At 41.9% G+C, this 13,099-nt stretch overlaps 1 long non-coding RNA gene across 2 annotated transcripts in view; it reads right to left on the reverse strand.

Annotated features, from left to right (window-relative positions):
• The window catches only part of LOC123790457 (uncharacterized), a 295,934-nt gene that overhangs the window by 1,830 nt on the left and 281,005 nt on the right, over nt 1–13,099 (reverse strand). The window lies entirely within an intron of this gene.

Below are 13,099 nucleotides of genomic sequence, written 5' to 3' on the forward strand. Positions count from 1 at the left end.
GAATCACTGGGGCAGCCTAGTAGTTGATGCAAGAATTGTGTGGTGAGGGGCGCCTGGGTGGCACAGCGGTTAAAGCGTCTGCCTTCGGCTCAGGGCGTGATCCCGGCGTTCCGGGTTCGAGCCCCACGTCAGGTTCCTCCTCTATGAGCCTGCTTCTTCCTCTCCCACTCCCCCTGCTTGTGTTCCCTCTCTCACTGGCTGTCTCTATCTCTGTCAAATAAATAAATAAATCTTTAAAAAAAAAAAAAAAAGAATTGTGTGGTGAGCGTGGCCATTAAAAACAATTCTAATGAGCTGGGTTTGAAATGACAACGAAAGCTGCCAAACTAAGTTACCTCTGGTGTGAAACAAAATTCAACTCAAGCACAAAATCAATCATATACTTATTTTCACTTTATAACATTCTATAGGCTTCTGCTAGTCGCTCTATGCAGCTGAATTGAATGAAAAGTTTGATTCCTCTTTACGAACTAAATTCTTCAAGGAAGTGTTACCATGGGAAATTAATACTTTCTTTAGCCTTTCATAAATTTAGAAGAAAGATGACACAGATGCCTCCCCAAATATCACGATTGTTGCCAGCATCCAATTAGATATAAGGTTCTAGAATGACTAAAACACCGTAAGTAATGGCTACATTCTATGTGTCAGACTGACTTTCTCAAAAGCAAGTTCAAGGCTTCAAATAGAGGTTGCATAAAGAAAATAATAGGGACAAGATGTTGTATCTTTTGCCCTGTGTATCTCTATGCCTTGGCACGGGATTAGGTTCAGTACCATGAATCATGTAGAAACAAAGAGTGTTTAAGATTTATGACAATGATGTATGGAGTTCCCATTGCTCACAGAGGGGGCTCAGGGGGAGGATGGGATGTATGGAGTAGGAAAGATTTGACCCACAGCATGAGGAATTGTCAGAATACCAAAACTCAGATTCATAGTGCTTCTGCGCAGCTTAATATTAAAAAAAAAAAACACCTCATGAAATAATAAATGTGAAACTCACTGTGACTGGAGAGAGAGAGAAGTCAATCAGATGTATACCATCTTTCTGTTTTAAGGACTCATCTGATCACACACACACCCAAAAATCACCTTGCTAGTGAATGTCTATGTTTCAAGAGTATGAGAATCCTCTATCAGTGTGTTTTTGAAAAACCACAAGATGCCCCCAACAACGTCACGTTTCATTTTTCATCTGTGTCCTCATAACTTCCTCGTTTGGGGCATCTTACACTTTTGGGTTATGGCAAGGGCACATGTAAGAAGTTCTTGTCACCTGCCTCTCTTCTTTATGAAATTAACAAATGAATCGCAAGCTTGTATGTAAACCTTTAAAATATGGATACCATCATTTTGCTTTTTTTCCTATAAAGGATGATAGAGATACATGTAACCATGTGAAGCCGTTGGAGCAACAAAGCCAATGTTCTCCCACAAGGATGGTGCCCTGCACACAAGAGACACTCATTTATAACTATAAGACCAAGGAGGGAAAGAGAGAGGGAGGGAAGGAAGAAAGTTCGAAAGAAAAGTCACAATACAAGGCCCTGTAACCTCTGATGATAAGCTTTTGGAAAACGACATTTGCTTCTCTTTCTACCATGAAGATACATAGTGCTGGAATTTCTCTAGTTTAACACCAGAGGTCATACTCATCCACAGAATGCATTTCGAATCTCATCAATTAGCTGCCTTCCTTTCCAGTATCATTTTTTTTAAATTACCTGGGTTTTTTCCTCTTCTAGACTAAAGCAATCGTGTCCCCGTATTGTGGTATTTGAAGCTTGCGCACATGCGCGTACAAATAACACCTCCCACTCCCTCCCACATATGCTTGACTGCGGGTCTTAGAAGATCCCTTTTCCCAGACTCCCGGGGCTTGGAAAAAGCTACAGGTTATTTGCACTCTGATCCCTTACTTTACTCAGATTTACATTATGCCATTGTTTATAATTCTTTTTTTCCTAGGAATTATTGTGCTCTCTCTTCATTGCTCCTCTGAAAGCAGGGCTCCCCTGAATTTGGAGGTTTCCGGTCTATTTCCAGCGGCAGGCAGAGCAACTGAGGCAGGGATCCCGGGTGCACTGAGAAGTCTGGGGGAAACTGACCTACAAAGTAAATGTTTTTCTGAGATTTTCTTTTCTCTTTGCCCAAGTGAGGAAATTATTTGGTGGTGCCTACCAGTGTGTCTTATCACAGCCTCTCCGAACTTAGTTCTCACGGCGGTAAATATAAATGCGGAATCGGGGTAGTATCAGGGTTATTTTCTTAGCACAATAACAGGTCCACATTTCCTGAAACAGAACCATTCAAAGGCCATAAGAACAGTTATTTTTAAACCACAGACTGTCCTCACTTTGGAAGAGATAAACCGCATTTGACTTGAAGAAAACATTAGAATAACTATTATATGTATTCTTTTTACTTCTGCATCATGATCAGAAACTGTCAAGACCTGAATGAGCTTATCGGTGACAATCTTGTTAATTTTCAGCCATAGTGCTATTGTTCAGGGACTAATTATCATGTTGGGGCCTATTCATTAACTTCCCCAATTTTTTCTACTCTCATCTTTGTCTCCGCTAATTGGCATATCTGCCAGTCTTGGCAGCGCCAGCGAAAGAAAAGAAAAGAGAAAAGAAAAAGGAAGGAAGGAAGGAAGGAAGGAAGGAAGGAAGGAAGGAAGGAAGGAAGGAAGGAAGGAAGGAGAAAAAAAAAGAAAAAGAAAGGGAACATATACTAGTTTTGCTAGAATTGAACTGTGTTACATAATTAAATAGGCGAACACCAGGTGAAAATTACTGACTATGGTAAGTCTTTTCAAAAGAGTCTGCAATTTCATAAACCAATATCCTTGGCAGCTAGAACCACACCTCCAAATCTAGAAAGTCGTAGAAAGAGAAGAGAAGAGAAGAGAAGAGAAGAGAAGAGAGAGAAAGAGAAAGAGAAAAAGAGAGAGAGAAAGAGAAAGAGAAAGAGATAGAAAGAGAAGAGAAAGGGAAGGGAAAGGGAAAGAGAAAGAGAAAGGAGAGGAGAGGGAGGAGAGGAGAGGAGAGAAAAAGAGAAGACCTTAAAGGGCAGCCCATTCTAGTTCAGAAAGCTCCTATGTTATTTTATTTGCATTTCCTAAGAACCTTTATGGGAGGCAGGAATGTTTTCATTATCCTCTTCATTTTACAGGTAAGGAATTTAATGTTGGAAATGTAGTGTCTGGGCGACCCCAGGTCACGCAGCTAGTGAGGAACAAGGAGCAGCCAGACTTCAAACACAGCCTTCGGAGTTGGCCTGCTGAGTCTGTTTGACACATTTCTAGCATTTCCTCCATAGCCGAAGAAAAACTTATTGACTCTATGGACTCATACAGCCTTGTACTCCACTAGTGGTCTGGGAATGGACAGCAATGGCTTGTCATTACCATCCACCTCCTTTGAATGGCCTGGGGGGCATTTCTGCACTGGCATGGCTGGGATTCTGCGATCCTTGACTGTTGTCCTCTTATCGACTTCATTTGATCAACAGAATAATTTATAAGGCTCTAATACAAGTGTGGATAAAATGGCAGGTCCAAGGTGCCGGCTAGTCACACAGTTTCCTGCCTATGTTGCTGGCTGTCTGGCATTCCTTATTGTTGGCGACATCCATCGGAGAAGCTGGAGGCCAGCGCAGAGTATACACTGGCACTAACAAGCCCATTTTGTCTTTTTTATGTAATAAGGGAGATCCCATGTTCAAGCTCCCTGCCCTGTGGCTTGGAGGAACTCGTCAGCAGTCCTGCAGGGACCCGGCCACTGGTCTTCTTGCTCCTTCTCCCATTATGCCAAAGAGTAGGGAGAACCACGTCATTAGATGAGCCCCAAAGAGCCCCATAGAGAATTTTTCTAAAAGCTCGTTTTTTTCCTAGTATCGCCCCTACAGGTGTTCCTGCCCCGATGAGCTTGACGCCAGACCACAAGAGACTACCAGAAATGGGATCAAACCAGACGGGCCCAATATGGTGGACACATTGGGCCAAATTCACAATTTTCCTTCATAATACTACAGAAACAAACTAAACTCTCCTCCCGAGGGGCACCAAGACAGGAAACCCCCAACCAAATAAGGAAGAAAAAGGGATGTGGCCTAAGTTCCTGGAAATCTCCATCCCTTCCTGGGACTCTGGCTGACATCCAGCATCCCCCCTCAGCCCTCAGCCGTATCATTTCTATCCCCTCTGCTTCTCAGTGCCCTGGGACCATGAGCTCCCCGTCCCCATTCTCTGGCCATTGGATAAATTGCCTGCTTGCCATCAAAGACTGTTTTGTTCCTTGACTATTTGGCCCCGAAGGTACTAAGCAGGAAAGAACCTACCTCAGTTTGGTAACAACCAGAGAAAGGAAGCCAAGCCCTGTGCCACAAGAAGGGAAAAGCCAATGCATCTCACAGCTGGGGTGAAGAGTCAGCAAAAATAGAACCAAAGATACGCAAAACCATCCCTAAATACTGAGGTCCAAACTTCCACCAGGTGATCCCCAAAGTTCCAGGGTTGCTCAGTGTCAGACATAGTGAGGCTACAAAAGTTCTGGAAGGTTTATTTTCCCTCTGAAATCCAATTTATTTCCCCACCGTTATTTGCTCCTCGTTAGAGGACTGGTGCATACAACGCATTAGCTCTTTTTTTCTCATTTCCTGTTAATCCATTCCCATGTGTTATTCATCAAACCCTCTGTTTTCCTTTTGCTTTTCTACCGCTTGCCAAACAGGCTCAGGAAATCCATGCATCTCCCTTTGTCTATCTGTATACTGTTGTCTCCCCCTCTGGAACTATTTGTAAATCTCCATTCCCCAAGTAATTGCCTTAGGGCAAGTAGAGAGTGGTGCCCACTTATACGAAGGGGAAGAACCACAACTGGTTGTAAGGTGAATCAGACAGGAACAGTGTCATCAGCAACCCAACACTCTGAATGCTAATAAGGCTTCTTTAAGATTTGCATATTCATCCTCATCTAATTCACCAGGTTTTTCTTAAGAATGACTTTTGTTCAGTGTTGTTTCTGTTGTATTTTATGGCTGTAAATGCAGTAGCATTTTCCTCTACTATTTTAATTATTGTACAAGAATTATCCATATGATGCAAAATGATATACATGATACAATGTATCAAAAAACCCAACACAGATACATACTAGACAAACACAAGGACAAAACTCACTATGTGGCCATGTTTTCCCCTCCCTGCTTAGGATGAATCCTTCTCAAAAATGTTTTAATTAGTTCAAACTATTGGATACTTTCAAGTCGTATTTCTAGCCTCCTGTAACTGAAAATATCATAATTAGGGAAGGCTTTAATGCTTTTGATTCAGAGGTTAAGATATCATCAGGGTTCTGGCAACTTGCCTCAGCTATGCTCCTGTCATTGTCCTCCTTTGTAGACACTGGCTTAATCCCCGGGTTATTTTACCGTATAGTGGGGAAAATAGCTGTCACGGTTCTAGGCTTCACAGCCACACCCCCATCGTTCAGAAGGAAGCAGATCATCTTCTGCCGCCCACCTGCCAAACAATCTGTTGACACCTCTTCTCACACAGGTACTGAGCCGGTTTAGTTCGCATACCCAGCTCTAAAGCATACTTAGAGAATGGGTGAAGAGAGGTACGATGGGAATGATGTACCAAACAGAGAATGCTGATCCAGAGATAGAAATTATTAAAAAGAACCAAATGGAAATTCTGGAGTTGAAAAGTACAATAACCAAAATAAAGAATTCATTTCAGAGGCTCGGGAGTACAAGAGTGGGCAGAAAACAAAAATCACTGAACTCGAGCACTCCCAAGAAAACTACAGACTATAGCATTTATGAATATATATATATATATATATATATATGCAAAAATCCTCAACAAAACAGAACCAAACTGAATACGGCAATATATAAAAATTATTATATGCCGGGGCGCCTGGGTGGCTCAGTCAGTTAAGCACCTGACTCTTGATTTCAGCCCAAGTCACGATCTCAGGGTCATGAGATGGAGCCCCTTGGTGGGCTCCCCGCTGAGCATGAAACTGCTTAAGATTCTCTCTCTCCCTCTTCCTCTACCCCTCCCCCACAACTCATGGGGGCACTCTCTCTCTAAAAAAATAAATAAATAAAATAAAATTATTTTATGCTATGACTAAGTAGGGTATACAGTAAGAATATAAGGTTAGTTTAACATTCAAAAATCAATTAGTGTGATTAAGGAGGGCACTTGTGATGAGCACCGGGTGTTGTATGGAAGGGCTGAATCACTGTATTGTACACTTGAAACTAATATTACACTGTATGTTAACTAACTAGAATTTAAATGAAAACCTTAAAAAGATTCAAGTAATGTAATACAACATATCAACAGAATAAAGGGCAAAAACTATACAAGCACCTTGATAGACAAAGAAAAACATTTGACAAAATTCAAAACACTTTCACAATAAACACAGTCAACAAACTAGAAATAGAAGGGTATTTTCTCAATGCAACAAAAGACATCAATGAAAAATTCACTACTAATATCATATTTACTGGTGACAAAGGCTAAATGCTTCCTAAGATCAGAAACAAGACAATATCTGTTCTTTCTGCTTCTATTAAATATTGTACTGGAAGTTCTAGCCAGTGCAATTAGGTAAGAAAAAGAAATAAAAGGTATCCAGATGGAAGTAAAACCGTATCCACAGATGATAATTTTGTATATAGGAAATCTTAAGGAATCTACTAAGATATTATTAGAACGAACAAGCTCAGCAGATTTCTGGATACTAAATTAACATTAAAAATCAATTTTATTTTTCTACACTAGCAATGAACACTTTGCAAATGAAATTTAAAAACAATTCCATGTGCAATATTATAAAAATATTAGAAATGTATCAACAAAATGTGACACTTATACACAGACTAAAAAATACTGTTGAAAGAAATTAAAAGAGACCTCAACAAATGTAGGGACGTTCCATGTTAGCGAAAGAGAATATTTAATATAATTAAGATGTCAATATTCCCCAAATCGATGTACAGATTCTGTCAAATCCTTATCAGAATCCTAGATGACTTTTTGGAGAAACTGACAAACTGATCCTAAAATTCATGTGCAAATGCAAGTTGCCCAGAATAGCCAAATCATCTTGAAAAAGAACAACCAAGTTGAAGGACTTGAACAAAAACTTACCACAAAGGTACCGAGATCAAGATGGCGTGTAATGGAATAAGGATAGATATATACATCAACGGAACGGAACTGAGAATCTAGAAATAAACCTTTACCTTTATGGTCAATTGATTTTTCGTGAAGGTGCCATGAAAATTCAATGGGGGTAGGATGGTCTTTTCAACAAATGGATGTGGTAAAATTTGACTCCTCATACACGGCTGATGGGAATGTAAAATGGAAAACAATTTGGCAGTTCCTCAAAATACGAAATGTAACATCGCCTTTCTAACCAGCAATTCTACTCCTAGGTAGATGCCCAGGAAAAATGCAAATACACATCTACACATAAAACGTGTCCATGGATGTTTACTAGAGGCATGGTTCATAATAACAGCCTAGGACTGGAAAGAAGACAAATGTCCATCAACTGCTGAGTGCGTAAATAAGATGTGGTATGCTCTGACCATGAATATTCTTCAGCAGTAGAAAGGAATAAAGTTCTGATGCTTTGCTACGACACGAAGGAGCCTTGAAAATGTGTGAAGGAAAGCCAGTCACAAAAGACCACACATATGACCCCATCTATAGAAAACGCCCAGAAGAGGCAAAGCTATAAACAAAAAGTCACCTCACTGTTTATCCCGGGCACTAAATGGAGAGTCACGGTTAGTGCGAACACTGTTTCTTTTTTGGTCTGAGAAAAATATTGCAAAATCTGATTACAATGTTTGTCGCTTAACTCTGTGAATCCACTAAGTGTCATTGATTTGTACACTTTAAGCGGATAAATGATATGGTATGTGAATTGTGTTTCAAAAAGCTGTTAAAACTGGGATGCCTGGGTGGCTCAGTCGTTAAGCGTCTGCCTTTGGCTCAGGTCGTAATGCCAGGGTCCTGGGATAGAGCCCCACATCAGGCTTCTCCGCTGGGAGCCTGCTTCTTCCTCTCCCACTCCCCCTGCTGGTGTTCCCTCTCTTGCTATCTCTTTCTGTCAAATACATAAATAAAATCTTTAAAAAAAATTTTAAAAAGCTGTTAAAACTGACGAGAGAACTCCCCAAACATAACTGAATATGGAAGTAAAAGGAAATGTATCAATGAGACGAAAGAATTGACTTAAAATGAATACTGGTGAAGCAACTGATCCATCAGCTTCAGGAAGAGCAGGAATAAGTTTTTCTTGGTGGCACAAGTGACAATTACCCTGTGCATTTGAAGGCATTTGAGGATTCAGGACTTTTTTCGTGTGAGACTCTACCTGGATGAGTTATAAATCCTCAGCGTCTCATGGTTCAATGAATAGCCTAACAAGAATTTCAATTAAAAAAAAAAAGAGGAATTTCAATAGAAGAAGGAGCTGTGTGGCACTTTTAATTAGGGAATGGACATTTCTCGTCCTGACATCTAAGGAACAGAGCAGGTATAATTTGTACTGAATTCTACAGTTAAAAAAAAAAAAAAAAGAAAAAGAAATCGCTGTCCTCCAATGATCCTGGCAGATGAAGGAATTAGAATTAAAGCATTCTCCGAAGATGACTGGCTGTCGTTCCTTGGGGCCATTAATTAATTTTCCGTGTGATGTCTTAGCTCCAAGGCCCTTCGGTAGCTCAGGCTTAGCCTTAAAATACGGTGAGACTGAAGCCTTTTATAAGAGGTTGTCAGTGGCGGGTTTGCAAGTACACGCGCTCAGTCTGGAGGGCTGGCAGCCAAAGTGCACACTCCAGGAGCAGCCCGCAGCCCGACGCTCGGCTGATTGAAGCCTGCATCTTCAAGGACTCAGCAGTCAAGAGACAGAGCCCGAGCCGGCCACCGCAGAGGGGGCAAGGGGTCTCATTTGATATGGACAAGTGACTGCAGCACCAGGAGGAGACTCGCTTCAGCGCTCACTTCAAAAGGGAGACCGGGGGCGTCAAAGGCCCTCTCCCGAGAAAGCCGAGACAATACTGCAAAGCCCTCTCGTGGACGGTTGTCTGGGGATGCTCAGAGGTGGGTGTGATAGCAGAGGAGTGCAAAATTCTCTGCCGGCTTCCAGTTCTTCCGGAAAAACTAACTTGCCCGTGGACTTTCTTGTGTTTTTAGCCAAGACAAAAGTCACGGTTTTGCTTATTTAGTAAATGCTTTAAGAGTTAAAAAAAAAAAAAACCAAACTTTTTTAGTGGCCCCGGAACACCATGGGCAAAAGCTGTAGGAAGGAGAACACTCTGTTCTCGAAGATAAATTACATGAAGTGTACCAAACCACTGAAATAAGATCAATCAAAAAGGTTTTTCTAGGTTATTAACAAGCAGAGTTCCGAGATAAAGGACTCCGCATTTCCTGTTCTGGATTTGAGTATTTTGCTTATCCCAAGGTCAGGGCTTTGGAGGACACGAGAGAAAAAGCAGTCTTAAAATGAGCCTGCTTCCAAGTGCTCGAGTCTGCTGTAACTGGTGGAGGCCACTGACCTCCCTCACGGGCCTGAGTGCTGGCCTACGTAGCTCCATTCAGAGCGCAGGGGAGTTACATAAGGTGGGCTGTAAGGAATGGCCTTTCACCTCATTTTTTAAAAAGATTTTATTTATTTATTCAAGAGAGAGAGTGAGCAAGAGAGAAAGCACACAAGCCGGGGGAGCAGCAGAGGCGGAGGGAGAAGCAAGTTCCCTACTGAGCAGGGAGGCCAATGTGGGGCTCGATCGCAGGACCCCGGGATCATGACCTGAGCTGAAGGCAGACGCCTAACCAACTGAGCCACCCAGGCATGCCATCACCTCCTTTTTAAAAAAATATTTTTTAACTTTATTTTTTTAGTAATCTCTACACCCAACGTGGGGCTTGAAGTTATGACCCTGAAATTGAGTCACAAGCTCTTCCTACTGAGCTAGGCAGGCACCCCTTGTCCCCTTAACAAGCACCAGAGAAAATATCGTAGGTTTCTACGTCTCAGGCTTACGGTCCTTAGGAGGCCCTTATGATCTATATTTTCTCTTTTCTTCTTCTCCATCCTCCTTCCCCCTTCTTTGTTCCTGGAGGACTCTTTGGATTCCCCTAGGAAGTGGCCTTCATCTTACCAGGTTTATTTTTTATTTTATCTATTCATTTGAAAAAAGGAGAGAAAGAGAGAGAGAGAGCACGTACAGGCAGGGGGCAGGCAGAGGGAGAAGCAGGCTCCCTGCTGAGCTGAGAGCCTGATGTGGGACTCGATCCCAGGACCATCTGAGGTGGTTAACCATCTGAGCCACCCAAGCGCTCCATCCTTTCAGGTTTAGAGAGGATCTTGGTTTCACAGTTGAGAGGACAGTTAAAGGAGAAAGAGAAGGATGGAGTATTTCTGTTAACAAACTGGAAAGACCCCAAATATCAGCTGACTGAAACAGGAAATAGGCAAGAAGAGGAAACACTGGTTCCTGATGAATAGAGCAACTCGTAAGACATGGATTATGTCCCCAAGAAGATCAAAGGACTAGACACTTGGTTCTTTCTCGCTCAATTTTTTTAAAACTAGGAAAACTGACTCAAAGAAATGTTTAAGAAGACCTTCTAAGCCTTCATGTAACTGACACAACTAATCCTTAAAAAGTGCAACTCATTGGGGTGGCTCAGATGGTTAAGCGTCTGCCTTCGGCTCAGGTCATGATCCTAGGGTTCTGGGATCGAGCCCCACATTGGCCTCCCTGCTCAGCAGAGAATCTGCTTCTCCCTTTGCCTCTGCCCCTCCCCCTGCTTCTGCTCTCTCTCTCCCTGTGTCAAATAAATAAATAAAATTTAAAAAAACCACAACTCACTAACTGTAAGAAACGAAACTATAGAAATACAGAAGAATATAAAGGAGATATAGTTTTTTAATCTCAAGATAAAGTATTCCTGAGCAAATGACTAAACCCAATAGCCACAGAGGAAAAGACAACTGACTTGATCTTCTGGCATTATGAAACATCCATAGGAACCAAAACCAAAAAGACAAGTGCCATATTTAATAGACAGAGGATTAATATCATGTTTTTGGGGGGTGCCTGGGTGGCCCAGTCCATTGAGCAGCCAACTCTTGATTTCAGCTCAGGTCATGATCTCAGGGTCGTGAGATCGAGCCCCGTGTCGACTAGGCACTGGGCGTGGAGTCTACTTGAGATTCTCTCCCTCCCTGTCTCTCTGCCCCTCCCCCTCCTCTAAAAAAAAAGAATTTCTTTTTTAAAGAAAGGTCTCAAAAATTGGTAAGAGAAAATGAAAACATCAAACCAGATGGAGAAATAATAAAAGGGTATGAACAAACAATTCTAAGAAGATAAAACGGTCAAAAAGAAAAACTTCTGAACAATCAAATGCAAATTGAGATAAATTGTTTTTCTATTATACTGAATGATAATCATATATAATGCATTGGTAAAGATGCAAGAAACCAGCTTTCTCATCTACCAACAGATAGGAGTATAAATTAGAAAAGCCTATCTGGTTTGGGGGGAGAGGGGCTTGGTTGTTTTGTTTTGTTTTTTTAACCAAAAACCAGACTCTTAGCTCTAGAGAACAAACGCATGGTCACCAGAGGGGAGGTGGGTGGGGGCTGGGTGATACCGCTCATGGGGATTAAGGAGTGCACTTACCAGGATGAACATTCCGTAATGTATAGAACTGAATTACCCTATTGTATACCTGAAACTCATATAACATCGTATGTTAACTATACTGGAATTTTTTTTTAAATAAACAAAATAAATAAAAAATAAACCCTCTCAAAAAAAATGGGTGGATTAAAGCAGAAGTTTCTGTTATCTTTGTTTCTGTTAGAAATTCAGGTGCAGCTTGGCTAGGTGGTTCTGGCTCAGGGTGTCTTATGAGGTTGAAGTTGGCTTCATAAGGATGAAAATCAAAGGACACTTGGGTGGCTCAGTCCACTGAGCGTCTGCCTTCAGCTCAGGTCATGATCTCAGGTTCTGGGATTGACCCCCAGGTTGGGCTCTCTGCCCAGTGGGGAGCCTGCTTCTCCCTCTCCTTCTGCCTGCCGCTCAGCCTGCTTGTGTTCTCTCTGTGTGTCAAATAAATAAATAAAATCTTAAAAAAAAAAAAAAAGGATGAGGCTCAAATGGTTACTCATATGATTGACAAGTTGGTGCTGTCCTCAGTTCTTCACCACACAGACCTCTCTGTAGGCTTTCTTAAGGGTCCTCCTAACACTGGGGCTGGCTTTCTAAGAGCCAATGACTCAAGAGAGAGGAAGTGTCTTTTATGACATAGGCTCAGAGTTACACACCATCATTTCCACAATGTCCAACGGTTGCAAAGGTCAGCCCTATTCAGTGTGGGAGCAGATAACCTAAGATCGTGAACAGGGGACAAGGAATATGGAGGCCATCTTAGAGGCTGGCTGACACAGTCCACCCCTGCAGTCCCTAATAATTCACTTCCCTCCCACATGCAAAATACACTCACCACCGCCCAATGCCCCCAAATACCTCACCATTACAGCAGCATCGCAAAGTCTAGAGTCTCACCGTTTAATGAGGTAAGGTGCTTTAGATTCAATTCATCTTGACGTGAAAACCTGAGAATGAAATATACAAGTTGTCTGTCCCTCCATCCCCAAAGTACAAGGGTAGGGCATCATAATGTAGGTAAGGATAATGTTATTGACACTCCCATCCAAGTAAGAAGAGGGAAACGGGGGTAGAGGGGTGGGAATCACTGTTACACAGAAAATCTGACATCAATAGAGAACATGCTGGTAGGATGTTGATTGGGATTCGAGGGCCAGGAAAGATTCTTCAGGACTCTTGGCTCTCTTCTCTAGGCTCTTGGTTCTGTTTTCTGAGTTATCCTGCCCTGTCCTTATATGGTGGCCCAGTTTCACCACTGAGCAGTTTCTGCAGCCTGCTTCTTCTCTCTGTCAAAGTTCAGGATTCAAAGGCCTCTTCTCATGTTATGATATCTCAACTGTTTTCAATTCAGGCTGGCAGCATTTCT

The sequence above is a fragment of the Ursus americanus genome, chromosome 5 (genome assembly GCF_024610735.1).
Source record: "Ursus americanus isolate L20-20 chromosome 5, mUrsAme1.1.p, whole genome shotgun sequence".
NCBI lineage: Eukaryota > Metazoa > Chordata > Mammalia > Carnivora > Ursidae > Ursus > Ursus americanus.